Raw genomic sequence first — 25,882 nt, forward strand, 5'->3', positions numbered from 1 at the left:
TCCTTTCCACTTCATTCACACCAGGAATAATTTATCATGCAAAATAGGCTATTCTGAGTAACTTTTAGAATTCAGTACCAAATGGCTTAGATCAGTGATATTTAAAGGCTAAAGTGGAATGGTGTTGCCCAAAGAGAACTCTGGCAGTACCTAGTGATATTTTTGGTTGCAACAATTGAAGGAGTTGTTACTAGGTGTAGTCATAGAGGCTAAGGTATGTTGAAACTAAACATTCTACCATGTACAAGGCAGACCACACAACACACAATTATACTGCCCCAAGTATGGGTAGTGGAGGTTGAGAAATCCTGACTTAGAGTCTATGGTCCAGAACATTCTATGACTTGAGAAGCCAATTCATTGAGCATTGTGGCTGGAAAAAGGAAATTTTTCATACAAATGGGTTGAAATATATGTAAAATAAAACATTTTAGCATTCGTGTTAACTTTTTCTGTTGCTGTGACAAAATGTCTGAGAAAATCAATTTAGAGGAGGAAAGTTTTATTTCGATTATGGTTTCAGTTTGTGGTGGAGAGGCTCCATTGTTTCTAGACCTGTGATGAAGTTGTCCGTCACACCTGAAGGGACCAGCATGATAGTTTGTGGTCTCCAGCTATGGGAAGCAGGGAGGGAGATAGAGAGAGCAAGCCTGGATCAAGTGGCAGCCATCAAGGACCCATGCCCTCCAACTAGGTCCCATCTTCTGCAGTTTCCACCACCTCTCAATAGTTTATTCATCTATGAATAATGTTGGCGTCCTCATGATCCAATCATTTCCCAACACATGAGCCTCTGAGGGTTGTTTCAGATCCATACCATAATAGCGCCCAGCCACAGTGCTATGGTGCTTTATATTAGCTACTTCTTGGCCACTTTCAAAAGTTGCAGACTCAAGCTGACTTTGAATAAATCAAAATCTGAAAGTATTTCTGTCAATGGAGTTGGGAATTGTCAATGGAGTCAATGAAAGCTTCAGCATTAGAGATAACTAAGAACAATAAAGGGGGTGGGATGATAAAATAAGAACAAAATCCCAAAGGGTGACCACCATGGAAAGAGAATATTAATATAATAGTGTGTCTTTTCTTCCTGTGGCGTTTTTTGGGCTGTGTAGTGGCGAAAGGTTTTAGGAAGGATGTGGAATATGTTGACTCCATCAAATCCAGGTGTAAGCTGGTCTCAACAGCGTCAGACACTAGCCAACTCTTGGCTGGGCATCGGATAGGGCGGGCTCTGGGGTACGGGCTTGAATTCCAAGGGTGGTCACTGCCCACCGTGGGGCCTGTGCGAAGAGTGGTAGATCTCTGGGTTCTGAAAATCACGTCAGGACCGGCCTGGGCGCAGGCATCCCCGGGGCACCACAGGTTCTCCCTCCAAGGCAGGTATGGGATAGAGAGGTAGCACCTGGAAAGGTGCAAAATGTGCGCAGTTCCAGGACCTAGTGCAGGTGCACTGAGGCTGGGGGAGAAGCAGGGGCGAGGCCTGGTATGTCAAGGTGGGCTGCATGTAGCGACCAGGAACACCAGCAGGAAGACTGGGCACCTGGCTCCATGTGGCAGGCAGCGGCTCTGCTGGTCCCTGCTGCATTAGCCCTGACGCCCAGCTCCCAGGTCATTACAGTCTGGGAAAGGAGACTGAATATTTCAGGTAGCATCAGGAGCCTAGGGCGCGGCAGAGCTGGAGCCTACTCACTCCCCGCCCTGGGCAGATTGCTCTCTGCCCAGATCCGTCAACACCATTGCTTGCAAGTTTTGTCTACTTAGTTAAAAATATCAAGAACCAAAAGTTCCAAAATAGTTCCCTGCCACCTTTTCTGGTGAAGGTTGGAATAAGTGTGGGTGAGCAGAGAAATTTGACCAGGATGGAAACAGTACCTATTTTAAGTGTAGTATGTTTACTATATAGTTTTACATTCTCAAACTGTCCTCTTTTTATTCCCTTGAACAAATAGGACCTGAAGTTCCACTTGGTGAAAAGTTCATATTGCGCATAAAATTTAGAGAACTGTTATTAGACAATGGAATAATTGTAACTAATGAAAAGGTTCTGTTCAGTTGAAAAAAGACTTGCTAACAAGAGTGGCAGGACGAATAGTTTCAAAACTGGAAAATGTGTTTTCATCTTGCATCTAGAGGTAACCATGACTATTTATATGAAAAGGTAAGTTTAATGCCAATTGTGTTAAAAACTTGGGCATAGCATATCTTCCTGAAAATACATTTGAACAGTTTTGTGAATATTATCAATGTGGAAAGAGAATTTGGGGGAAGAGATAAAGAAACTTTTCTGAAAAATGAGTGACAAACCTGTAAACTAAGCCATTTGAATATATTTTCAGAATGTTAGAGTAGGAGTCTGAAGTTGTTTTGTTGGGACTCTCATTACTGTATGACCACAAACAAGTCCCTTGGCAATTTGAGACCAGCTTCTTAAACCTTAAAATGAAAAGATACTGCTTTGATTAATGAGAGCCTGATATAAAGCTATTTTTAAAGATGTACATGCACAATCAGCTTGCCCTCCTGCAACAGCTTTAGGTAATCAGGTGGATAGGATAAGGAAAAAATCAGGTGTCTTTCCCAGGTGATTCTGGCCATTACAGCCCTCCCCCCAATTCTCCCTTACCACCACTAAGTCCTTGAACTCTACATCAGACTAGAGGATGCTTATCTTTTAATTTTATAAACTACTGACTATATTGTTTTTCTGCCAAAGACATCCCTTTAAACATACTTCTACTGAAGCACAAAAGTAGTAAATACAAATTTAAATTAGAAGGGGGTAGTGAGTGGCTTTGGGTTGTACTTAGTTGGAATGCTTTTTGGGGGGTGGGGTACCAGCGATTGAACCACCCAAGGATACTTAAGCACTGAGCCACATCCCCAGCCCCTCTTATTTTTTAAATTTTGAGACAGGGTCTTGCTAAGTTGCTTAGGGACTCAATAAGTTGCTGAGGCTGGCTTTGAACTTGTGATTCTCCTGCCTAGGTCTTCTGAGCTGTTGGGATTATAGATGTGCACCACCATATCTGGCAGAATGCTTTTATTTCTAAACATGAGTTTAGCATACCACATGTTAAGTTTACAGTAGCATTCTTAGTATTTTAGGAACAAATAATTTCAAAGTTTTATTGGGCTAGGGGAAATATCTTTATAAGCTTATTAAACCTTTAATTTATCCTAATTTGGTTCATCTGTCTCAGGTTGCCTGGGTGAACTCCTCCATTTATATTGGGCAAATATTTCAGCCCTTTCTCAGCTTGAAGGTTTGCTTTGTCTTGGTTAGGGACTGGAATAATCCAAGGACCAAATCCTGGTTTTACTGAAATTTACCTTGATTCATAGTTAATCTAGTGAATCATTACTAATTGAGTACTTTAGATTTTTTCATTTGTTATGTGATGGTTAGAAATTCTTATTTTTATTATTTTTGGTACCAGGGATTGAACTCAGGGGCACTTGACCACTGAACCACATCCCCAGCCCTATTTTGTATTTTATTTAGAGACAAGGTCTCAATGAGTTGCTTAGTGCCTGGCTGTTGCTGAGGCTAGCTTTGAACTATAAATCCTCCTGTCTCAACCTCCCAAGCCACTGGGATTATAGGTATATGCCACCAACCTGGTTAGAAATTCTCATTTTATTTATATAGATTGCCATAATATACACATCTAAATGTATGTGAAAGTGATTAAAATATTCACTGCTTAATCATAAATACAAATATATACCCCCAGGTTTTTGAAGAACAAGCACTGCTGACCCATTTCAGAGTTTGTACTAATAATGTGATATTAATATTTGAGTCAAGAGTCCTTAGCCCTTGATGCATTATTTGGGATTGCTTAAACTGGATGGATAGTCAGTGTGGATTCTGTTTCGTAGTAATCTATTCCTTAGCTATTTCCAAGGTAACAATTGGGAAATTTATTTTATCTTTAGATGTCCAAGATATCATAATAGGGTGTTCAAATGGGAGAGTCAACCAAGGAATATGAACAAATTTATACCTAACATATTCTCAGTCAGATCTATGCCATTGATATGGATATTTTAAAGGACAGGGTAACAATCTAGTTTTCAATTTTAGCTTATCCATTGCCAGGAGGAAACATTGGAGGTACCTAGAGGCTTGATGAGGATGTGGAGGAGGCTGTAGAGATGGTGGTATAGTGTTAGGGTCCGTAAACAAGTTAAGATGGTGCCTGGCATTTTGCCAGAGGGAGTGGTTTCTGAGTAACACCAGTGAGCCATTAAGATGATAGAGATTCCTTAATGACTGACTGCTGTGTCTAAATTATGTCAATTAAGTTAAGCTGTGTATAATCATTAAGATGATGAGGATTTCTTATTGGTTGACTGCTGTATCTAGTTTGTTAATTAAGAACAAGCTGTGTATTCAGTTATGTATATATACCCCTACTGTCCTACAATAAAGCAGCTCCCGCTGTATCAATCTTAACAAGTTGCTTGTCACGTAACCCCCCACCCCCCCACCTCCCCCCCCCGAACCCCCGTTAGTTTTGCCCAGCCAGACTGCAGCAGTATAGGACAGGTAAACAATGCTTCTACCTTTTTGTTGTTGTTGTTGTTTTCATGGAGAAAGCAAAAGAGCTGCTTCATGAAGGAGGATTCCCCCTCACTGGAAAGTAAGTTGATATTAGAAAGTGTCCATTTATAAGGCCTGATAGTTACTTGGGGTTTGGGAGATCAGTTTGCACCTGCCTGAAGAGATGGGCTTGAGATGTCCTCTTCTTGACCACAGAGAGTTAGAACACTGCCCTTGGGAGTAAGCTGTAAAGACACGTGGTGGGAAAAGTATGTGCACTTCCTGATGGCTGATGCTTGGGAATTTATTGTGCTCAGAGGGCCATAGGTAGAAGTTCTGGGGTGGAGAAGAGTGAGTAGAAGCTACCAGCATAGGGGTGTGAACCATGATAGAAGCTCAGTGAGAAATGGACAAACGTGTTGCCCTTCTCCTGAGTCAGGAGTTGTCCTTCTGTCACTGAAAGGACTCTGACTCCACATAACAATGGTATCTCCTTTTTTTCTAAACCCCTTGCCCTGGGATTTGATTCCCTGCCAAGCCACACAGCCTAGTGAGGAGTTGAGGAAAACACTCAATTCCATCATTAATACAGGCTCCTCAGCATGAAATAACCCAAGGTGGGAAAAGAGAATGTTTTCTTTGTATGAAGTCTGAGGTTTTGAGTGGACATTTTAGTAGTGATAAGAGATTATTTTGTGATTAAAGAAAACTAGTAAGCTGGGGATGCTCCCTGAAATTCTCTCTAGGATCAGGGGAAGAACTAACCCAGAGAAGGTTAAAAAATGGTGGGAGATAGTTACTTGTGACACTTAAGAGTCCAACTTCTTTTTGACATATACAGTGATAATTATTTTGATTCTGGCTCACTTCTAAGACCTTGGGAGATGTCCTTAATCTTTCCAAAGCTGTAGTTTCTATATAAAATCACATTGTGAGAAATAGGTAATTATAGTGCCTAACACAAAGCAAATAGCAGTGATTAGACATGTCATTGCTTTTTGCACAAATTCCCTGTCTCCCCAGAATACTTATGTATTCATTGGTCATCTACTAAATTAAATTATCAAAATAATTTGGTTGAGGCAATAAATTTCTAAATTTGGGCTGGAAAAAAAGTAGTGACCAAAAAATCCTTGTCAGATTCTTTGGTTCTGGCTATTGTTCCCAGACATAAGGAGAAAAGCTGCTATTTCTCTAACCAGTCTTTCCAGCTTCTTCACTAGTAAACACAATAAAATTGCTTCTTAAAGATACAATTAAATATGTAGTTATGAAATGCAGGGTACAAACTAGGGACTTGATTGACCCTTTTTATAAAACGGTTTTAGGAAAAACAAAATAGATTCTGATGACAGCATTCAAATGAATTATGGAACTATTAAAAAATTATGGTTTGAAGGCAAACCAATACTTCTAGACCAGATTATATAAAAGTCCAAGTGCAAATGTCAGGGGATGGTTTTCAGATCACCCAAACATCAGAGACTCATGTTGGTCAGGATAATATGTAAACGTTTGAAGTCTCAGAAGCATTACTGTGGCTTTAAACATCAGGAAAGTTCCTTCTTGAATAGTGACCATCCAGGAAGTCATACTATTTTGCTTTCTTTGGCTTTGTAACTTTTGCTTGTCTGAGGAAAATAAACCAACATGTTTTGAAGACGAGAGACAAATACTGAATTCCAGAGGAATGATGTATATTAAGAAGGTCACTAGAAAGATGCCTGAAAGAGCTTTTATGGCCCCATAAACAGAGAAGCTTGGTTCTGGGCCTTTTTATTAACTTTTAATGAAATTACACAAGCAAGTCTCTGCATGCCAGGAAGAATGCCCTCAGTTCATAAAACACCCGTAGGAAGAGGTTCATTGCAAAGTGCTTCACCACAACTTGCCCGGCGTACACCAAGCTTCAATGCATGAGAAGTGCTGGGTGACCATGGCTCATTATTCTGCTGAGAGAGAACTTGCCCAGCACTTTTGTCTCTAGCCTTTTGCCTTCTCAGCATGGTTTCAAGGTCACTCATCTCTCTGTAAATAAGTAATCACTAGAATCTGACACAATGACAGTGCAACTCCTGTTCATTTTCCCTCCACAGCTTCTCAGCTCTTAAATTGCAGAGATAAAAAATTCCAAATGTTAGAGACAAAGGGTCAGCACAAAGTCACCTGAATTTGAGTCTTCTTATGTTTTAGCTAAGTTTTCATGTTGAGAGACAATATTACCGTTTCATAGAATAAGCCGTTAGTTTATAATAAAAATAAGTTGCCTTACATATGCTGTAAATAATATGGCTTTGGTAGATGTTTTTATAAACATAGGCAATGTATAGCATTTAAGTTTTTTCCTGTACCCATCTTGTCTTCTGAAAGCAAGTGTTCAAAGCAAAGTTGAAATATAATTCTGAATGTAAAGTATACTCGGAGATTACCTAGTCTTACTCCTTCATTTTATAAATTTATTTTGGAGAGGTCAAGAGTCTAGGTCAACTAGAAAGATCAAACAGGAAACTAAAATCTCAATGCACATCTTCTTTTGGATAAAAATCAGCCCAGGAAAGTTAAAAATCTGAAGATTTTTTTTGTCTTATTTTGGATTTCATTATTAAAAAGTTGGCATTGGCCATTTAACCTGAATGGTTTGGTGAAATAGTTTGATATTAGTTTGATTTAATGAGGGATTAGAAAATAATATTTATAAATCATTTATATTTGTTTAGAGTTAAAAAACTCTAGTCCATTTTTTTTTTTTTTGAGAGAGAACACTTAGACATTATCTGGGGGAAAAAAAGCCATAGGTGGCTTAATCTTTTCCTCCTTTGATATGGCAATCTTTCCTAAAATCCTCATTTTTTCCCCAACATTTTCTGGATTCTAACTTTTGTTGATAAAGTAAGGGGAGAGAAATGTTTAAGGAATTTGATGCAGCATTCTATTTAAAATATTTTTATCATGCTTATACATCTTAAAGTTTTACATATAAGTATTTTACTTGCCAGTGTGTAGACTTTGCTTGAAAGTTAAAATTATGGTTAGTTCCAATAGAAGCATAAGGTGTTTATCAAACTTATTAACCAATTGATACACATTTTCTGGGGGAAAAACTGTAATAAAAATTGACTGGGTCATACACTAAGAATAATTTAGTTTAACTGTTTATAATTTGTACAATTCTACATATGCATGGAAATTCATTTACCAGTAAAATGCAACTGAGAATTTTTATACATGAAAAAGGAATTATTTAATTGATAATGGCAAAATTGGCAATCAACTTGGAATAAAATCAAATGGATTGAGGACAAATTAAAATGTTTAAAAACTAAATAAACTACTATGTTTACTATAATTAGGGTACATTTAAGCCATGATTATTTTGTAGGGAATAATGTGAAATTACAAAATTGTCAAAAATTGTGAAATTACAAAATGAGACTTAATTAAGACAACAGATTGTGTTAACTTTTATATTACTATAATCAGTGTTGTGATATAAAACAGTGTTTGAAATATATATTCCATTTTTCTTGAAAGCTTATGAAAGTATCTATAAGATTAGACATTTCACAAGTATTCATCTACTCTTAAAACTCCTTTAATTAAATCTCAGCCACCATCATATAATGTAAAATAAGTATTGGATTGGGTAAAACATGCCTTCTAATTTAACCAATCATGTGACAGACTTGACTTGTAACTAAATAAGTAGCAGTGAAAGCTCTGTTATAGGCAAAAGTAAAATGTAAAATGGTTTCATAGGAATTTTCTTCTATGTAATGTATGCTGATGCTATAGTCTTTGGAAGTATTTAAGGAACAACTTGGGCCATTAAGTAAGAGGTAGGTGGTGGTTCATCCATGCAATTCATGAAATTGGTTGTAAAATGCACCATGAAATAAACTTCTTTCTTTTCCTATTGTGTCCCTAGGTAACCTTGATAGTATATGTTAAATTACCAGACTGAAATTGTGGGACTGAAGCACTTAATTAGGTGACCCAGAATTAGATATATTGCTAAGTATAGGAAGGAGTCTGGGACATCCATAAATAACCATTTTAAACATGGTAGCTTATGTATCATACTCTATCTAAGGCATGATTTTAACCAAGTAATATCCTAGTAACAGTTCAGGAATTCTAAGTTACATTTAGTTCTCTTACAATAATGTTGTCATTAACTTTGAATCATTTATTAGAAAACAAGAACAATATTCTTGCTAGTGTAAATAATCAACATGATTATATCTTTAATCACACACTAAACATTTAATGTCCCGTGTTGGAGGCTATTGCACTATTAATTAAAAAAAGACAAGCAAATAAAACTAGCCCATTAAAAGAAGAATGTGGACTATGGAGCCAGTCAGGCTGTGTGCAAACCTCAGCATGTGATTTCTCAGCCATATAATTTTGGACATATTTTGAAAAACTGATGTTTTGCAAAGCGACATACTATTTGTAACTTCTTCAAAAGATCACTGAGGAGTGAACAACTTAATATATATAAAGCACTTGATAATTCCTGTGTGTTAGGGGAAATTCTAACAAAAATTAACTAGCAGCTATTTTTTCTGTCCTTTGTCAATGTTTTCCAAAGTATTATTGCATGCTAAATTCTCATCTTCTTGCTTTTAGATTTCTCCCTGGACCTTAGTAGTTGTGTGTGTTTGTGTTTATATGGATATATAAATGCGTATAGGAGAGGGAGGAAGCTATAATATTTTGATGGGTGTCCTATTAGTATGTATACAGTTTCTCTTTATCCTATGGAGCTGTCTTACTAATACTTGCATGGACTGTTCTACATATATACTTAAACACACTTACAAGTCCTGTTTAATGTCTAATACAGATCACTCATCCTCACATACATTAAGCTATTTGTTCTCAAACTGTTCCGAGATTCCTTTAATGGGAAGCCATAAGTAAGTACATGATAATCAAAGAATTGTTTTTCTCCAATCAAAGGATATTAAAATTCAGTGTGGAAAGCTAACAGTATACTGATTAATTGTTTAGAAGAATGGTTAATTCAAGATCATTAACCCTTAAAGTCAATCTCGGCAAACCAACTCCCAAATTAAACTCTAACCCAGAAAGTTTTATGGCTTTCAGTCAAAAATGACACATTAGAAAATTGTTTTATGGTCCAAATTTATGCAAGTATTCATTTTATTTGAAGTTTTCAGAACATTACATAGTCCCACATAAAATAAGAGGAAGTATGTTTGTGAGCTAAAAATAAAGAAATCTGAATGAGCAATTACCAAGGCTTTATTCCTCATGACTGAGGACAGCTGCAGGGTTAGAGGCTCTTGCTAAGTCACTTGATATTTATGAAATATCTATATGTATGAATTGAGTTCTGAATAATATATTAACATCTATGAAATACATTTAATATTTTAAAGCATAATAAAAATATCACCTAGGTACACTTTTGAATGAGGTAGAGCACTTTATAAAATAAAGCATTAGAAAGAGCATCACTGTTTGAAAAGGAAATTGGAGTATGTTATAGCTGTGACATTTAATAATGATCATGAGACCCTTTAAAAGCTTTAAAATATTTTAAATAGACTTCAGAAAATATTACACTCTTCCATGGAAACAAATTTATTTAGAAACATTTCTTAAGGCATCGTCTTACTAGAGCAATGATATATAAGAATATTTTTAACTGCAGATATCCAGGGAGTTGTGAAAGCAGTTAAGTCATTGTATGTGTCTTTGGTACCACATTCTGCTCAGAAAGTATAAAACCCCAGGCAGCGGGGGGAGGTATTATTTACTGTGCAAAGATGTGAACACATAAGAAATGGAGAAAAACAGAAGAAAATATTATGCTGTCATCATAAATATGCCCAAAGTTACCTTTTCCCCTCTTCTGCTTTTGCAGTGGACTGTGGAAAGACAGGGAGCAGGAACCAGAAAGAAGTAATATCCTCCTGGTAGATCAGTGTCTGTCTGCCAGGAACTGTATAAACCAGAGATCAAGGAGATAAAGGTCTTTATCATTTAGAATAAGATGGCAAAATGTAAAATTCTGAAATTAAATACAGATAAGAATGATGTAAAGGGTATCGATCTCATAAGAACTTTTGTAACATTATTCTAGCATTGAGATTCAATAAGATTATATGCTCAAAAATATGAAAAGCAGATGAATACTGAACTATTTCAAAGGCAAATTAATACTGATTTTCTTTGAACAGACCCTTATACATTACTAACTGGAAATATACTTATTTTGTAGCAGCATTGTTTTTAAAGATTTAGCAACAATATGAAAATAAACTCTTAGCTAATCATGTATTTCCCTCTATTTTTGTATTCCTAGCTTCTTAATATAGTACCAACTCTGTCAGGCCTTTTTACTTTTTGCCTCTTTTTTTTTTTTTTTTCTTATGCTGTTTATAGCATTCTGGACTTCGGCTATTTTAAACATCTCTGAAGGGTCTCATCAAATTGTGCCTCCTTGATGATACCTTTTTAAGTATTTTCTGCTGCATCCCTAGTCCCTTTCACTACTATAATCATGATTAATTAATGAAAAATAATTAAAATAGAATAAATTATGAATTATTTATTACCATTGCAAACTATAAAAAGGTAATTCCAACCAGAACACAAACTCTCTCAGGCAAGGAAGTCATAATTCACTTCTCCTGTTTGTTCCTCAATGTCAGTGATAGTGATAGATACTATATTGAGCTTTGGAAACAGATTAGTGTCAATCAGTGGGAGAATTTTTCTAAGATAAGATGCTATATTGTAGTCACGGAAATGCTAAATAATTAACTGTTTTATACTACAGTACCATGCAGTAGTAGGTCATTCTATCATTCCTTTCATAAATTGTTCCAAATTTTGATCAATGTGTAAAATTATTTTTAATATTTCAAAAATGATGCTGGGCATCAACTAAATACTGAACCTAATGGGCCACATGTGTACTTGGAGTAGCCAAACCCAGGGTTGAAGATGTTTGGGCATGACTAACTAGGAAGCTTCATGATGGGGCAGCACCAGTGCAAGATGCTTGGGCTGTTTTCTCCCTTGTCCTGCTTCATAGAAATCTGTGAACAGGGACAAGTATTCACAAATATAGGAGTGGGGGTAGCAGTATTCTACTTGAAACATAAATGTATTACTAAAAGCCCACTATAATTGAAGTTCTTTTAGAGGGCAGAAATTGGGAGAATGTCACCTTAAAAAAATGAAAACAAGGGGTTGGGGCTCAGTGTTAGAGCGCATGCCCAGCATGCATATAAAAATAAATAAAATAAAGGCATTGTGTCCAACTACAACTAAAAAAATATATTAAACAAAGTGAAAACAATATTACGGTGATATTTCTGATTTACAATAATTTGTATATTTTCTACTTTGTCTTAATTTACTATGCTTTTTTTTTAAAGAGAGAGTGAGAGAGGGGAGAGAGAGAGAGAGAGAGAGAGAGAGAGAGAGAGAGAGAGAGAGAGAGAGAGAGGGAGAGAGGGAGAATTTTTAATATTTATTTTTTAGTTCTTGGCAGACACAACATCTTTGTTGGTATGTGGTGCTGAGGATCCAACCCGGGCCGCACGCATGCCAGGTGAGCGCGCTACGGCTTGAGCCACATCCCCAGCCCCTTACTATGCTTTTTATCAAACAAAAAGATAGACAGTAAGTCCTGATCCTTCCTTTTTATGTTTGGGTCCTGTAGCAGAGTCACTAAGATAATCCTTTTATAAAACCTCTGGCATCAAGCACTAGCTGTTTCCCCAAAGATCTCTACTACTATTTTAATATTTAAATTATTTTCTGAATCTTACATTATTCCATTTTTATTTTAAATTCATTTAGCTGGTTTATCCCCATTTTTCTATGACTTTATCTGTTTTGAACTTTATCATTACTTTGACAAACATCACATTTTATTTATTACTCTGAACTTGAATTTTATTTACATGGCATGTTTAGGGCCCTCATTGACCACCAGTGAGGTCCTGAACAAAAAAAAAAAAAAAAAAAAGTTGAGCAATGAATGTGGGTAGATTTGAGTATTAATTGATTTCATAAACGGACAATTCCATTGTGATATTTTTGGTTAATGATGAGTTTTCCTTATCTCTCCTACTTTGCAAATTCAGGGATTTGAAAAATGGAAATTAAGATAGTGGGGGGAAATCCCTATAGATATTTTTAGCAAGAGAAAATATTTTTAAGGACAGATAGCAATTTGACTCGAGAACAAAGCTGTCCTTGTGGAAGTGTTCTCACCACTAGTCATAGGTGTCTGTGCCAGTGACAAAGTGGATGTTTACATCTCCAGAAGGACACATCTCTGAGTGCAAATGACTGTTTCACATACTTTTTTTTTCTCATCCTTTCTAAAACACTGTTCATGCTTCTTTCTTTTCCCATTCTCCTTCTTCCTGATTCACTTAACGATTGATACTATCTAAAAGAAAATTCTAGCTGCTTCCTTTACAAGAGACTTTTTTTTAAATGAAGATTTTATTTTTGAGCAGTTTAGTGAGCTATAGCTTTACTTACTCCATGTAGTTTCCCCTATTATAGATATTTTGCACTGGTTGTGGTGTATTAGTTGCAATTGATGAGTGAATATTAATGCATTATTAACTAAATCCCATAGTTTGCATTAGGGTGTATTCTGATTTACATTCTATAGGTTTTGACAAATGAATAAAGACACATATTGGCAATTGCAGTGCCATGCAGAATAGATTCACTTTAGTAAAAGTCCAGTGTAGTGTATCTACCCATCCTCCCTTTCTCCTTTTTTTTTTTTTTTTCCTCCTGAGGTATTGGAAACCTCTGTTATTTTCTCTGTAATTTTGTTTTTTTTTCCCCACAGTGTCATGATACAAATCTCATATGGTGTGGCTTTTGCAGGTCTGCCTCTTTCACTTAGCAATATGTTTTGAAATTTCCACCATGTCTCTTTATGGCTTGTTTGCTCATTTGTTTTTATCACTGAATAATATTTTAATTTCTGGATATACCTACTGAAAGACATCATAGTTGCTTTTAAGTATTGGAAATTCTGAATAAAAGCTACTATAAATATTTGTGTGCAGGTTTTTGCATGGATAAAAATTTTTTAACTCCTTTGGGCAAATACTAAGGAGCATGAGTGCTGGGTATATGTTTAATTTTGAAGAGAAAGTACAAAACTTTCCTCAAAAGTGGCTGTTAAATTTTTCACTCTCAATGGCAATGAATCAGAGTTCTGTGGTACCACATCCTCACCTACATTTGGTATTGTCAGTATTTCAGATTTTAGACATTCTAATCAGCATATAGTAGTATCTCATTGTCTATATCTGCAATTCCCCAATGACACTATTTTGAGAATCTTTTTATTTATTTGTTTGCAATCTGTATATTTTCTTTGCTGAGCTGTCTGTTTGGATCTTCTGACTGCTTTTTATATAGGCTTTTTTCTTGAGTTTGAGACCTTTTTGTATATTTTGGATAATCATCCTTTTATTCAGATATGTGTTTTGCAGATATTTTCCCAATATGTGCCCTTTTATTTGAATTCTGTATCAAGAGATTTTTAAAATCAATGATACTTCTGATGATATAGTATTCCATTGTTTTCAGATCTAATTCTCAAAACATCCATTCTAGTCATTCTGGATATTAACATCTATAGTGTAAATTTGCATATTCATCTTAATCTAGCTTAAATAATTTGTTTCATTAAAATTAATATATAAATTTAATGACATATTGCCTTTATTTTCTGCTTATTTCTTTTACTGTATTTTTTTTTCTTTAGAAGAAAAATAATTTTGAAGTACTACAAATGAACAATGGTTTATATTTTGCCTTTCCCCTTCCCCACTAAGTACTGGGGATAGAACCTATAAGCGCTCCAGTAGTTAGCTAGAACTTTAGTCCTTTTTATTTTTTATTTTGAGACAGGTTGTAGATAAGTTGCTTAGACTCAAATAGTCTCAAACTTAATGATCCTCCTTCCTTGAGCCTCCTAAGAAATTGGGCATGCACATGCATGCACAATTGTACCCTGTGATATCTTGTACTTTCTCTTAAGGCAACAAACACTGTAGAGATTTTTCCATTTTCATTTTTCTTACTATATTTTATGGAGGTATCTTCAATGTATATTATTGCCAAGTGAAGGAAACTAGTCTAAAAAGGCTACATGTTACAATTAGCCATCCAAGTGCAACAGTGACCTTCTGAAGAAGGCAGAGTTTAGAGAGAGTAAGAAGATCAGTAGTTGCCAGGGATTTGATAAGGACAGGATGAATGAAAAAGCTTATGGTACTTTTAAGGCAGTGAATTTATTCTATGTGATTTTTTTTTACTGGTGGGTATAGCATTATGTATTTATCAAACCCTCAAACTGTGCAACAAAAAGGAGTGGCTGATGGGTTTTCTAAAAAATATGAAAAAAGGTCGGGGGTGTAACTCGTGGTAGTGGTACAGTGTGTGCTTTAGCATGAATGAGGTTCTGGATTTAATTCCCAAAACTGTACACATGCACGTGTGCACACACAGAGTCCTAGAGCTATTTGATTTTTCTAATAAATCTCTTATGAAATAGAATAAACCAGCTTATAAATTATTATATGCAGGCATATAAACAACTTTTTAGTTTTCTCTACTGTACTTCTAAAGTGCTAAGCTCTGTAGGAAAGCATGCCCTAGTTTTCCTCGACCTGTGCTTCCTAGTGGGTGTTTGCACATTCTATGCACTGCTATTTTCAGTCTGAGTCAGTCTTCTACAGAAAGCTCTTCCAAGATTGACTCATTAAAAACAGTCATTCTGGGAATCTTAATCAAAGATTCATAGTTTGTATTCATCTGGTTCACAACTCTGAATTGCCGATTTTTTGTTGAATTATTTATATGAAAATGAATACATTTTAACTGTTCTTTAATTGGCAGTATCTAATAATATCTTCTGTTTGCTACTCGCCTTGTGGACATTAAGAGAGTGGTTCTGAAAACTCATTTGGCATCTTAGAAGGATGGCCTAGATAATCCTATTTCTGGAAAATTACTGATTTATGCCAGAAAATATTCTAAAAAAAACCCTCTTTGGAAAATTTCACTCTTTTTCTTTATCTCAATCTATGGGCTCTCCCTACATTTGTTCTAAAATTTTTGCCTTCTAATAGTTAATAACCTGAAAAACACATGCAAAAGCTAGTCAACAGAAGGAAAACTCAAGGGAGATGTGTTAGAGATGCTAAGAACATGGAAGTAGCAGGCCAAACTAAGTGGATTTGAATCCTTTTCATCATTTCATATCTGGGCTGCATCAGGTTGGTTAAGCTCTGTGGTTCACTTTTCTTATCCATAAGAAACACATAATATCCGATACCTTATAGAACATAAAAGAAGTTTATATGAGCTGATATAAATAACTATACATGGAAAAGACTCAGTAAAATGTATGTTTTGGTATTTGTAAAATAAACCTAATCTTCCTCTACCACTATCAGGAGTTATACTAAGTTGCATAAAGAATTAAATTTAATAATTAAACTTCCCATCCATTATTACCCTTTGCACAATGCTTAGCATAGTACCCTGAGAAATTAAACAAACAGAAACATAGGACATTAGAGTTTACGTGGACAAAATTTTTTACTTTAAGAAGTATTGGTTGCACTTGGAACCATGTTTAAAGGGTTTTATTTCCTGGTTGGGTCCTGGGGTTTCTACTTACCTTACTTTCCCCTCAGAAGGGGCCACAGATCCCCTGACAATAAGGAGATTGTGTGCAGTAGCAGGATACATGGACGGCAGTCAGTGCTCTTGAGTTTTTGCTGACTTGTTACTTTTTCATGTTTTGTTTTTTTTAAATTGGGTCTATTTATATGTGACAGTAGAGTCCATTTTGATATAATTATATGAGCATGGAATATCTTATTCTCATTAGGACCCCATTCTTGTGGGTGTACACGATGGTGAGATTTATTGTGGCTTATTCATATATTCATACATAGGAAAGATTTATCAGGTTCATTCCACTGTCATTCCTATTCCTATCCTAGGTTCCGTCTCGTCATTATCCTTTCTCTAATCCAATGAATGTCTATTCTTCCTCTCACCACCCCCATTATTGTGGATTAACTTCTGTCCCAGAACATTACAAGTATTTTGGGGGGGAGTGTCTTATTTCACTTAGCATGATATCTCCAAATGCATCCATTTACCAACATATGTCATAAAGTCATTCTTTATGGCTGAATAATATTCCATTGTGTGTATATACTACAATTTATCCACTCATCTATTTAAAGGCACCTAAGTTGGCTCCACAGCTTATCTATTGTGAATTGGGCTGCTATAGACATTGTTGTGGCTGTATCCCTGTATATGGTAATTTTAAATCCTTTGGATACATTCTCAGGAGTAGGATAGCTGGGTCAAATGGTGGTTCCATTCCTAGCTTTTTGAGAAACCTACATATTGCTTTCTAGAGTAGTTGCACCAATTCTCAGTCCCGTTAACAACATATGAGTGTACCCTTTTCTCCACATAATCACCAACCTTTTTTGTTACTTGTATTCTTGATAATTGCCATTCTATCGGGAGTAATTTTAATTTACATTTCTCTAACTGCTAGAGATGGTGAACATTTTTTCATATATTGATTGACCATTCGGGTTTTTTCTTTTGAGAAATATCTGTTTAGTTCCTTTGCCTATTTATTAATTGGGTTGGGTTTTTTTGGTGTTAAGTTTTTTGAGTTCTTTGTATGTGCTGGAAATTAATGCCATATCTGAGGTGCATGTGGTAAAGATTTTCTCTCAGTCTGTAGGCTTTCTTTATGCTCTTGATTATTTCCTTTGATATGAAAAGACCCTTTAGTTTGATGCCATCCCATTCGTTGATTATTGATTTCATTTCTTACATTTTAGGGGTCTTGTTAAAGAAGTCTGTTCCTGAGCTAATACGTTTGAATGTTGGGCCTACCTTTTATTTTGGTATGTGCAGGGTTTTTGGTGTAATACCTAGGTCTTTGATGCACTTTGGGCTGAGCTTTGTGAAGAGTGAGAAATAAGGGGTAAATTTCATTCTACCCCATATACGGATTTCCAGTTTTCCCAGCACCATTTTTTGAAGAGGAAATATTTTGTCTAATGCATGTTATTGGTATCTTTGTCTAGTATGAAATATATTTATGTGAGTTTGTGTCTGAGTCTTCAATTCCATTGCTCTTCCATTCCATTGGTCGTCTGCCTGTTTGGGGGTCAATACCAGTTTGTTTTTGTTACTGTAACTCTGGTATAACTTAAGTTCTGCCTCCTGGTTAGTTTTTCTTGCTAAGGATTGCTTTAGCTATTCTGGGCCTCTTTTCCAAAGGAATTTCACGACTGCTTTTACTATTTCTATGAAGAACATTGGGATTTTAATAGGAATTTCATTAAATGTATATAGTGTTTTTGGTAGTATGGCCATTTTGACAATATTAATTATGCCTATCCAAGAAAATGGGAGATTTTTCCTTCTTCTATAGTGTTCTTCAATTTATTTAGTGTTCTGTAGTTATCATTGTAGAGGTCCTTCATTTGTTAGATTCATACCCAAGTTGTGTTTTGGTTTTTTTTTTTTTTTTTTTTTTTTTGAAGCTATTGTGAATGGGATAGATTTCCTAAATTTTCTTTGCTGATTCACCCATGGAATATATGAATGCAAATGATTTTTGGGTGTTAATTTTGTATCTTTCTAATGCGATGAGTTCATTTATCAGTTCTAGAAGTTTTCTAGTGGAGGTTTATAGGTTTTTTAAACATAGGATCAAGTCCATAGCAAACAAATAGTTTAAATTCTTCTTTTCCTGTTCATATCCATTTAGTTTCTTTCTTTTGCTTAATTGAGCTGGCTAGAGTTTCAACAACTATATTGAAAAGAAGTGGTGAAAGTGGGCATCCCTGTGACATTTCTATTTTTAGAGGGAATGCTTTCAGTTTTTCTCAATTTAGTATGATATTGGCCTTGGGTTTGTCATAAATAGCTTTACAATGTTGGAACTATGTTTCTTCTATTTTCTCAAATGTATTTTCTCAAATGCTTTTTCTGCATCTGTTGAAATAATCAGTGATTCAGATCTTTGTGTATGTGATGAATTGCATTTATTGATTCTGTATGTTGAACAAATTTTACATCCCTAGGATGAATCCCACCTGGTCATGGTGCATTATCTTTTTCTTTTTAATGAGTTTTTTTTTAATGCGATTTACCAGTGTTAAGAATTTTTGCATCTATGTTCATCAATTACATTGCTCTTAAGATGTGTTTTCTTGATTTGTCTTTGTCTGGTTTTGGTATCAGGGTGATACTAGTTTTATAGAATGAGTTTGGAAGGTTTCCCTCTTTTTCTATTTTGTGGAACATTTTGAGAAATAATTGGTGTTAGGTCTTTTGTTAAAAGTCTAATAGAACTGGGGTGAGAAACTATTCAGTAATGTGTTTTTCCATGTTGGTAGGCTTTTCATGGTGTATTTAATATCATTATTTGAAATTGATGTGTTTAAGTTTTCTATATCCTCCTGGTTCAATTTGGGTACATTGTATATCTCTAGGTATTTGTCATTTGTCCTTATCTTCAAGATTTTCTAGCTTATTGGAGTATACATTTTCAAAATAGTTTGATAATCCTCTGTATTTCAATAGTATCTATAGTGATACTTTTTTTTTCATCACAGATTTTTTTCCTCTTTTGGTTAGCGTGGCTAAGATGTCATTGATTTTTGGGTATTTCAAAGAAAGACCTGTCTGTTTCATTGATTTTATTTTTTCCAAAAAAATTTTAAATCTCAATTTTATTGATTTTGGTGCTAATTTTAATTTTTCCTGTCCTCTCATTTGGGTGTTGATTTGTTCTTTTTCAAGGGTCTTGAGACATAATGCTAAATTGTTGTTTATCTTTCTATTCTTTTAATGTATGAGCTCAATGCTTCTTAATTTCCTATTAGAATTGCCTTCATAGTATCCCAGAGATTTTCATATGTCATGTCACTATTCTCATTTACCTCAAAATATTTTTTTAATTTCACCCCTGATTTCTTCTGCTTTCCATCCATTACTCATTAACATTGTTTAGTCTCCAAGTGTGAGAGTGGTTTCTATTTTTTATCTTATCATTTGCCTCCTATTTCATTCCATTATGATCAGATAGAATGCAAGGTATTATCTCTATTTTTTTAATACTCCCTGAGAGTTGCCTTGTAACCTAAGATATGGTCTGTTTTAGAGAATGATCCATGTACTGCTGAAAATAAAATGCATTCACTGATGGATCAAATATTCTATATATTTCTATTAGTTCTAAATTATTAATTGTATTTTTTAGTTCTGTAGTTTCTTTTTGTTTTTTTAGTTTTTAGGTTTTTTTTTTCTTTTTGGAAGATCTATGCAGTGATGAGAGGGATGTGTTAAAGTTACCTAGTATACTAGGTAACTTTATATTGTGTTTTTATATTGTGTTCTGTTTGATTCTTGAAATTAAGAAGTGTTTTATATATTTAAATGCTCTTGTTTGGGGCATATTTATAATTGTTATTTCTTATTGTATGATTCCTTTAAGCAGCATGAAATGACCTTCTTTGTCTCTTATGATTAATTTTGGCTTGAAGTCCACTTTATCTGATATGAGAATGGTAACCCCTGCTTGTTCACAAGATCCATGAGAATGGTATGTCTTTTATCTTTAGTCTGTGCATCTCTTTGCCTATGAGGAGAGTGTCTTGGAGACAGTATTTTTTGGGTCTTGTATTTTTATTAAATCATCAGCCTGTCTTTTGATTGATGATTTTAGACCATTTATATTTGATGTTACTCTTGAGAAATGATTTTTATTCCCTGTCATTTTGATTTGTATTTTGTCTTTAAGTTGAATTAGATTTTTTTTCATTCTTATGTTCCTTCCAATGTTTCTGCCTCTGCTAATTTTTATTTCTTTATGAAATATTTTATTGAGTATGTTTTGTTATACAGGTTTCTAGTTGTGAATTTAACTAGTTTATTGTGGGAGTTTTTTTAATTTTATAATCCATTCCAAAGCTAAATTTTGCAGATATAGCATTCTTGGTTTACATCCATTTTGTTTTAGAGATTGGTATATTATTCTAAGACCTATCTTTTAGTGTCTGGGTTAAGAAGCAGGTGAGATCCAGTTTGGTTTACCTCTAAATGTGACCATTATTTTTACATGGCAGCCTTTAACATTCTTTTCCTATTCTGTATGTTAGGCATTTTCATAATAATGTACCTTGGTATGGGTCTGTTGTAGTTTTATATTTTGGGGATCCTTTATTTGATTTTCTATTTCATCCTTTATGTTTGAGAAAATTTAAGGTATTATTTCATTGAAAATATTGTGTATTCCCTTCATTTGTATCTCCAAGACTTTATCAGTCCCAATAAATCTTGGGATTTTCCATTTGTCTCATATTTCTTGCAAGTTCTGTTCATTGTCTTTTCTCCATGTTCAACTATATTTTCAAGATTATATATTTTCTCTTCATTGCCTGAAACTCTGTCTTCTAATTGGTCTGTTCTGCTGGTGTTGCTTTCCATTGAATTTTTATTTTTGGTTTATTGATTCTTTCATTTTGAGGATTTCTGCTTTTTTTTCAGACTATCTCTCTATTGACATGATCTTTCACTTTATATATTTTCTCTGATTTCACTTCTTATTTTGTACTTTTCCTTGCAAGTTAGTTTAACTATGAGCATTCTGAACTTCTCTCACAATTTATCCACTGTGGTATCAATGGATTCTGTTATTGAAGTATTCTGGTTTGTCTGGGGTGAATTGTTCACTTGCTTTTTAATGTTGTTTCTGTGTCTACCCACCTATCAGTATGGATCTGAGGCAGTAGAATTTTTGCCTGCACTGCCTAGGGGGAGACAAGTAATAACAACCAATGCAATGATATACAACATTAAACTAGATAGTTTCTGCTATCATTATAGATGTTAATTGTCACAGTAAACAAATGATGTGATCAGTTATTGCCCATAGTAAAAACAGTAAGTTTGCAAAAGAGTTTACAATTTCAAATGATGAATAGGGAAAGAACAGAAGTGATGTAGGATGTGATGATTATGGAGGAGGAGGAGAGAAAATAGAAGTGAAAAATTAAAGGAAGAGTAAAAGAATGATAGAGATTGGCTATTAGCAGAAAAAAGAGAATCAAGGAAAACAGATAAGTGAAAGAAAATATATAAAATTAAAAAATACAAATACAAAATAGTCTGAAATATACTTATTAAACATCCTAGTCCTAAAAATATTGATTTATGAAAAATAACTGCTTTCAAAATGCTAGAAATAAGAAAAAATATGAATATATAAATAAAAACTGTCCATGAATCATTCAGGTCAAAATTAAACAGAAAAGAAAGAAAAGAACAATTAAAAGTTCTCTGAATGGCTAAAGAATTATTTCCATCGGAGTTCAAAAGATTCTCAGATTACCTTCTCAGCAGTGTTAGGTGAGGTGTGCCCTCAGGGCAGGATCACTGCAATGTGCTGTGAGAGGAAATCCCATAGGTCGAGCTCCTGGGCTTTATGCTTAGGTAGGCTCCCATTTCTTTATTGAATGGTAATTGGTCTAAAGACTGAATCAGTGCACCTTCTAGGGCTCAGCAGTTGCTTGTCTATGCTGGGAGATTGTACCTCTGGATTCCGCTTGTGTGAGCCAATGTAGGAGTCTTCTCTGTTTTCTATGAACCCTGTGTTTCCTGGTCTCTTGGGTTCAGTCTTCAAACTCAATTACCTCTGTCCCCCTTTCAAATTAACAGCTGTGCGAAACTCTCCCAGCTGGTCCTGCCAGTGGCCAGACTGGAGAGCATAAGGGGAATTGGGTGGGTTTCCATGACATCTATTCCCATGTATATACTCCTTTCCATGTTTTATTTTCTTCTGGTCACTTAGGCACACTTTGTCAATATGGTATGGATTTGCCTGGCTTATATTTGGGGCCAAGCTCAGGTTTGCCAGGAATTTGCTCCCTGAGCAGCTGGCCCCTGTACCATGGCTGTCAAATGGTTCCTTTTCCTGTCCTCCCCAGGCAGCAGGGAGAGATGTAGCTTCTTTCCTGCACAAGGATGTTGAACAGCATGCCTTTCAGGTGAGTCAGACATTGTCTTTGATGTCTGATCTCTTCATACCCAGGTACACCTCAGACTTCCTGAAAATGTGGATTCTTATTATATTTCTTATTATATCCAATCTCCAGAGTCTCCAATATGTTTTGAACGTCCAGTATTAATTCTCAGTGTTCTTTCATCCACCTTGTTTTTTGTTCATCCATCTTGATGAGAAGCTGCCTATCTTCTTTCTTGGTTTCATGACACAGAGCATCCAGGAAAGTGACCTTCTCTATTTTTTCCATCTTTGAAAAGTCTTTTCATTTATTCTTGAAGTATGTACTGAGCAAAAGAGTGGTAGTCAAGAGTGACCAAGCCCTTTTACTTTTTGTGTTATTCACCAAGTCACCAGTTGGAGTTAAAAAAATTCTCACCTTCCCTTTTTAGAAATATGATGTATGGTGGGATGGGAAGTACTATCAACTTCACTCCCAGGGTGGAGTTGCTACTGAGTTCTGTGATGAGTTTTGTAGGTGGAGTTCCCAAATCTAGGCAGAACTTATGTCTAGTTAGGCCCCAGTTATTTCAATGAGTGGTTTCTGGTCTGGAGATGTTAAATCAGTGTACCTCCAGGGCCCAGCACCTGCTGATCTACACTGGAACACTGAACCCAGGGAGTCTCCCCAGGATCCCACTCTTGAGGCAGAGGAGCAATCCTTCATCCCTTCTGCTGCCCATGGACTGGTGCCTTTCCTGGCTTCCTGGATTACTCCACAAGCACAGTCACACTCACCTTTTCAAATTCCTATCCCACTCCAGCTAGTACTGAGAGCTGCCAGACTCTCCCCAGTCTCTCCAAGCTGTATTCTCCCCCTGATAAATACTCTCTATGCTTGCTTTTCTCTTGGTTTATTAGGCACAGTCTGTCATGTGGCAGGTGTCTTCCAGGACTGTGTAGGACCCAACTGAAATTTCTCAGTTCCTGTAGCCCCCTCAACACGGCTCCTGCCTCAGCTCTCCATGGGAAACATGAAGTGTCTTTTATGCATGAGTCATTGTGAAATTCAGCCTCTGCATCAGTCAGGCAGTGATTTTGATCTTGGATTTTTCTGCATCAAGTCTAGTCCCCCTCCGGACTCTGCCCATAGTGGGGAGCTCTGGCAGCCACCACCAGAGGCAGTAGGCTTTTTTCTTTATTTTACTATATCCAACCTTCTGAGTCCCCAAGGTGCTCTGAGTGTGCAGTATTAAATCCCAATGAAATCTCTCTCACTGACTTGAGACAGCTACGTTGGTCTCACACCTCAGAGCAGCTTGGAAACAGCCTCCTCTAATCTGCCATCCTCCCTCCTCCCATTCTTTTATGATATCAGAGAAAATGATTCAAGAGTTCTTCATACTCCAGTGTCCTATTTACTTTTTTATTTCCATGTTTTCTATTTTCTTCAGTTGCTTCTCTCTTAGAATTCTAAAGATGTAGATCAAGGTTAGTTTATGGTTACAGCAAATATCACTGGGGCAGGGAGAAAGACTATGGTTTTGTTTTCCTAGTCCTCTCCCCAGCCAGCTCTCTGAGACCTGACAACACACATCCCATTCAGAGAGCTAGGAAGATAAAAGTTCATACCAAGATCTGGAGGTTGTCCTAAAAATATCTCTGAACTTATGTTGATCATTATTTATTCTCTGTTAGTTAATATTACCTTAACATGGCAAATGGTTTCTATACAAATTTATCATTTTCAGGTATATTCCATATTTCTTAAGCTATAACCTTCATAAAGTCAATAATGTCAATGCACTTGAAAAATAAGTGACCTTCAGATTCCAATATTGATCATAGTTCTACATCAATCAATACTGATCTCTCAGATTAGTCTTTACATTGAAAACAAAGTCATTATGTGTATATTAGTTAGGTGCTACAATGTAAATGGAATTGAAGAAGTGGAAAATATACAGCTTATTATTTTACTTGATTTTTAAGACAGCATAGTTTTTGACCACATTTTTACTGCTAATAAATATTCCAATGACTAAACATTCTGCTCCTTAAGTTTAAATAAAAAATGTGAAATGTCTAGAACAATGTCTAGCACATAAAGAGGTTCATTAAATATTTTTACCTCAAATTTTATCTTTCAAAATGAAGCTAATAAGAATTTCATCAACTCTATCATATATAACATATATATATGTGTGTGTGTGTGTGTGTGTGTAGATTATATATATATATATAATGTCTCTCTCTCATATATATGAGAGAGAGAGAGAGACATAGATATAATAGGGAACACAGTGTTGGAATTGAGACAAAACTGCCTTATGTTGTGGCTCATTGATTCTTAGAATGGATGTGTGGTTGGAAATTACAAATTGGGGAGTCCTGAAACATTTTACAAGAAGATTTGATATTCAAACAGTAATTCTCCAGCTCCACTGAGGGCACTGACTATGTAATTCCTGGTGAAGTATTTTTCTGGTCAAGAGGAGGCATTTGAGATTCTTTTTTATTGATTGCTCTGATCTGTCATCTCTCCCACCTTCCTTTCCCTTATTGCCCCCCACACAGAATGAATGAATAACTAATGTAGTATACCCAGGTCTATTCAATACCCAAATCATCTTTGTTAAAGCATAAGTAAATTCTGAGATCTCAACTGCACAAGTTGAGGATCATTTTAAGACTATGTCATCTTAATCCATGTTTAAATTAATAGATTGGATCATATGAAATTGCTGATACTGAGCCATATTAGACCTTCAGAAAACTCTCAAATTAATATCTTGGTCTCACTCGGACTACCTGGTCATTTCTCTGCTAGTCATCACCCCTCTATCTGTGAATAGACAAGATAGTGCACTGTCATTCTCACTAGTCAGGATGCTGCTGCTTGTTCTCTGCCAGTGCTTCTCTATTGCTCCTCTGGTCTGCATTGTCTAGAGGGTTGCTCTCTGCTCCAGTCAAAGGCACTCCTTTCTTTGCTGTGATGAAAAACAAACTAACATTTTTCTTAGATTTAAATTTCTACCCCCCCCCAAAAAAAAAACTTAAAATAGGTTTTGCTAAGCATAAAATGCTATCTGACATAAGGAGATGCTAAGGGCATCATTTTGTTCTTGGAATAGGTAAAAAGCAAAAGTTAAATGAGAATATACAAAAAGAAACTGGTCAAATATATGGTCACTTGATATATTTGATATATCATTATAAGGAAATAGAAATTTGGCTCATCTTTGGCC

General features: G+C 35.5%; 1 long non-coding RNA gene across 4 annotated transcripts in view; it reads left to right on the forward strand.

Moving 5' to 3' along the window:
• Positions 1–25,882, forward strand: part of LOC144375430 (uncharacterized) — a 216,962-nt gene that overhangs the window by 89,500 nt on the left and 101,580 nt on the right. The window lies entirely within an intron of this gene.

The sequence above is a fragment of the Ictidomys tridecemlineatus genome, chromosome 2, assembly GCF_052094955.1.
Source record: "Ictidomys tridecemlineatus isolate mIctTri1 chromosome 2, mIctTri1.hap1, whole genome shotgun sequence".
NCBI lineage: Eukaryota > Metazoa > Chordata > Mammalia > Rodentia > Sciuridae > Ictidomys > Ictidomys tridecemlineatus.